This window comes from Bison bison, unplaced genomic scaffold (assembly GCF_000754665.1).
Source record: "Bison bison bison isolate TAMUID 2011002044 unplaced genomic scaffold, Bison_UMD1.0 scf7180017864263, whole genome shotgun sequence".
NCBI lineage: Eukaryota > Metazoa > Chordata > Mammalia > Artiodactyla > Bovidae > Bison > Bison bison.
Window position 1 is genome coordinate 7,974,175 of NW_011494835.1, and position 5,059 is coordinate 7,979,233.

Sequence of the window (5,059 nt, forward strand, 5' to 3'; positions counted from 1 at the left end):
AAAAACAATGTATTGAATATAGTTCCCTGTATTATATAATAAATCCTTGTTGTTTATTATTTTCTGTATAGTCGGACACTTACTAAGTGACTTCACTTTCACTTTCATGCATTTGAGAAGGAAATGGCAACCCACTCCAGTGTTCTTGCCTGGAGAATCCCAGGGATGGCGGAGCCTGGTGGGCTGCCATCTGTGGAGTCACACAGAGTCGGACACAACTGAAGCGACTTAGAAGCAGCAGTGTGTATCTGTTAATCCCATACTCCTAATTTATCCATTCTGCCCCCTCTTTCCCCTTTGGTAACCATAAGTTTGTTTTCTATGTCTGTGAGTCTGTTTCTGTTTTGTGAATAAGTTCACTTGTATTATTTTTTAGATTCCGTGTACAAGTGCTGTTACACGATATTTGTCTTTCTCTTTGTGACTTAGTACGATAATCTCTCGGTTCATCCCTGTTGCTACACATGGCAGTATTTCATTGTTTTCAGTGGCTGAGCAATTCCATATGTACCCCATCTTCTTTATCCATTCATCTGACATTTAGATTGCTTCCATATCTTGTCTACTGTAAAAGGTGCTACAATGAACATTTGGATGCATGTATCTTTTCAAATTAGATTTTTTTTTTTTTTGCCTTTTATGGGTATATGCCGAGAAGTGGGATTGCTGGATCATGTGGTAGCTCTATTTTTAGTTTTTTTAAGGAACCTCCATACTGTTCTCCGGAGAAGGAAATGGCAACCCACTCCAGTGTTCTTGCCTGGAGAATCCCATGGACGGAGAAGCCTGGTAGGCTGCAGTCCATGGGGTCGCACAGAGTCGGACACGACTGAAGTGACTTAGCAGCAGCATACTGTTCTCCACAGTGGCTATACCAATATACATTCCCACCAACAGTGTAGGAGGGTTCTCTTTTCTTTGCACCTTCTCCAGCATTTATTATTTGAAGATTTTTTGATGATAGCCATTCTGACCGGTGTGAGGTGATACCTCACAGTAGTTTTTATTTGCACTTCTTTAATAGTTAGCTATCTTGAGCATTTTTCATGAGCTTGTTGGCTATCTGTATGTCTTCTTTGGAGAAATGTCTATTTAGGTCTTTTGCCCATTTTTTGATTGAGTTTTTTTTTTATATTGAGTTGTATGAGCTGTTTGTATATTTTGGAAAAAGAGCCCTTGTCCATCACATCATTTGCAAAATTTTCCACCAGTCTGTAAGTTGTCTTTTCGTTTTGTTTATGGTTTCCTTTGCTGTGCAAAGGCTTACTAATTTGTTTAGGTCCCATCTGTTTAATTTTGCTTTTATTTCTTTTGCCTTGGGAGAATGATCTAAGAAAATATGGCTACGATTTATGTTGGAGAATAGGCAAAAGCCTATGTTCTCTTCCAGGAGTTTTATGGTGTCATGTTTTATACTTAAGTCTTTAAGCCATTTTGAAGGCATTTAACCTTTTTTGTAAATTTAAATAGTGACTTTCTTCAGGCTATTGTCCCTCAGGCTTCATTTCTCCAAGTTGAACAATCCTAACCCAATATGCAGACCAAATCAATATACTTTCTCTTACATTTATCTGGTGTTCAAGAACATCTGAGCAGCCACTGAGAGTCAACGAGCCTGCCCTCACACACACACACATAAACCTATGAACATGTGACGTTCCCTCATTTAAAAAAAAAAAATTTAAGATTGACTCCAAATTTTCCATTTTAATTTTGGCAAAATGTCTTTTATTCTGCCAAAACAAAGACAAACTATAATACACTGAGTTGGCGTTTCATCTTAGTGAAAAATTTGAGCAAAACCCAAGAGGATCCCTCACCATAGAGGGGCCACGGCTTGGCTGTGGGGAGGCAGAGGATCGCCAGGCCATGTTGGTGGTAAATAAAAGTTTGTCAGGCCACGTTGGTGGTTGAATATAAGCTTCCAGCGCTTGCCGTCATTGTGCATAGAGCTCTGCTCTGAGCCTGAGCTTTCAGGAAGGAGTTAATCCTTTCCTGGGGGGCAAGAGCAAACAAATGACACATCCATGTTAATAGAGAGGCTGGATACATGAAGAATTCCAGCTGCAGAGCTGGGTGCTCAGGTGTAGGATTGGCAAATGACACGGGACAGAATCCCAGTGTGAATCTGTTGTAAAGACAGATTCAGTAGGTTTGGGGGCTATATTGTAGGTCAAAGGACCTCAAGCAAATATCTAGGCACAAGGAAGGTTAGTCACATTTGGGCTTTCAACAGAGGGATCTACAGCCCAGATGCCTCATCAGCATCTTTGAGAGACGATTTTGTGCCCTAAGCCCATTTTCCTCCACCTCATCTCTTCATACATAGCTATATGCCTTCCTAATTCCTATTGGCCCTGGGGGGTGGGGAGGGGAGCTTTAGGTGTGGGGCCCAGAGACTCTCTGTGTGGAGTCAACTCATTTCAGGTGGGTCTTGGCTGATATGAGGTGATGCCTGGGGTAAGAATACTAGGGAATTTAATAACTTTACACCTGTTGCCTAGTGAAAATTGGCTGAGTGACTGCACAGGGGTCCTGCTCCTTCTTTTATCCTTAACACATAGATTTGCCGTGAGATCTCCCCACTTACACCTACTTAGTCCTCAAGAGGTAAATCTGGAAGGACACACGAACCATCTAGTTTAAAGAACTGTCCTGATAAACAGTGCTATCTCTGCAGTTTGAGCTCGTCAGAGCTCCAAGATGGGCAAGTCCTCAGGTCCAGGGTCTTAGCCAAACGTGTGGCTAAGTTTTTTGGCAAGCTAATGCTTTGGCACTCCTTCAACTAATATTTCAAGAATACTCTAGACTCTTCAGGTCACTAGTTGAGGGAGATGCCAAGAGCTTGGGCAGAGATGTAGGACATGAGGCAAGACTCAGCATCTCCTCCGTTAACCCAGAAGTTCTGCTCTGGCCTTGCTTCACTAAGGAAAACTAAAGTTTAGTCATTAATTGCACTTGTCTTCCTTAGAAAATGGTTAATTGGCCAACAACTATTCTTGTTTCTGTTTATAAGGATGCCTCTTAGATGTTCTAATTCCCAGCCGAGGGAACTTTATGCCTTTGAACCAGAGCTTGTTTTCTCTGAGAAGTTTGGTGAATAAATTTTCACCTTCTCATTGTATTTCCAGTGTTTGTTTTTTTTTTTTTTTAATACACACATTGGATCTCTTGGAAATTTTCCTACTGGCCCATATCTTGGTGTAATCTACATGGGCAGAGCTTCCCATTGGCCACTTCTGCTCTATTAACTTTTTGAGTTAGCTCAGGGCACAGAAAAGGATACAAGGGCAACTTACTTCCTAACCAATTCAAAGCAATTTACAGAATGCTCTGTTCCAGGTTTTGTCCTCAAATTGCATCAGGCAGGAAGTGTTTTTCAGCAGGTGGTTTAGGCTCTGAGGGATTGTTTTCTTTTAGGAAAAAATCTCTTATCACCAAAAAGCTTGAGGCCCCAGGAAAGGTCTTTGTTATTTTAACTTGGGCACGTGGTGTTTGTCCAGCTGCTCTGAACTTTCATGGTGTGAGGGCAGCAGCTGGGGATGGGAACAGCCCTTGAAGGTGACCGAGGGAGCCCTCTGGGAGGCGAAGCAGCCTCTGGACAGAACCACGAAGAACAAAGGGTGCCTGCATTCTTATGTCCCTTGCTGGTGAACCCATTTCATGGTAGTGACAGCGAAAGGCCACCCTGTCAGCAGTTTGTGGCACAGTCTTCAGGGAAATGAGTTTGTGTGGGCCCCATTTCATCAAGTTCAGTTCAGTTCAATCGCTCAGTCGTGTCCGATTCTTTGCTACCCCATGAATCGCAGCACGACAGGCCTCCCTGTCCATCACCAACTCCCAGAGTTCACACAAACTCATGTCCATCGAGATGGTGATGTCATCCAGCCATCTCATCCTCTGTCATCCCCTTCTCCTCCTGCCCCCAATCCCTCCCAGCATCAGAGTCTTTTCCAATGAGTCAACTCTTCACATCAGGTGGCCAAAGTACTGGAGTTTCAGCTTCAGCATCAGTCCTTCTAATGAACACCCAGGACTGATCTCCTTTAGCATGGACTAGTTGTATCTCCTTGCAGTCCAAGGGACTCTCAAGAGTCTTCTCCAACACCACAGTTCAAAAGCATCAATTCTTCGGTGCTCAGCCTTCTTCACAGTCCAACTCTCACATTCATACATGACAACTGGAAAAACCATAGCCTTGACTAGACAGACCTTTGTTGGCAAAGTAATGTCTCTGCTTTTGAATATGCTATCTAGGTTGGTCATAACTTTCCTCCAAGGAGTAAGCATCTTTTAATTTCATGGCTGCAGTCACCATCTGCAGTGATTTTGGAACCCCCCCAAAATAAAGTCTGACACTGATTCCACTGTTTCCCCATCTATTTTTAAGTGATGGGACCAGATGCCATGATCTTTGTTTTCTGAATGTTGAGCTTTAAGCCAACTTTTTCACTCTCCTCTTTCACTTTCATCAAGAGGCTTTTGAGTTTCTCTTAATTTTCTGCTGTAAGAATGGTATCATCTGCATATATGAGGTTATTGATATTTCTCCTGGCAATCTTGATTCCAGCTCGTGCTTCTTCCAGCCCAGCATTTCTCATGATGTACTCTGCATAGACGTTAACTAAGCAGGGTGACAACATACAGCCTTGATGTACTCCTTTTCCTATTTGGAACCAGTCTGTTGTTCCATGTCCAGTTCTAACTGTTGCTTCCTGACCTGCATATAGGTTTCTCAAGAGGCAGGTCAGGTGGTCTGATATTCCCATCTCTTTCAGAATTTTCCATAGTTCATTGTGATCCACACAGTCAAAGGCTTTGGCATAGTCAATAAAGCAGAAATAAATGTTTTTCTGGAACTCTCTTGCTTTTTCGATGATCCAACTGATGTTGGCAATTTGATCTCTGGTTCCTCTGACTTTTCTAAAACCAGCTTGAACATCTGGAAGTTCACTATTCACATATTGCTGAAGCCTGGCTTGGATAATTTTGAGCATTACTTTACTAGCGTGTGAGATGAGTGCAATTGTGCGGTGGTGTGGACATTCTTTGGCATTGC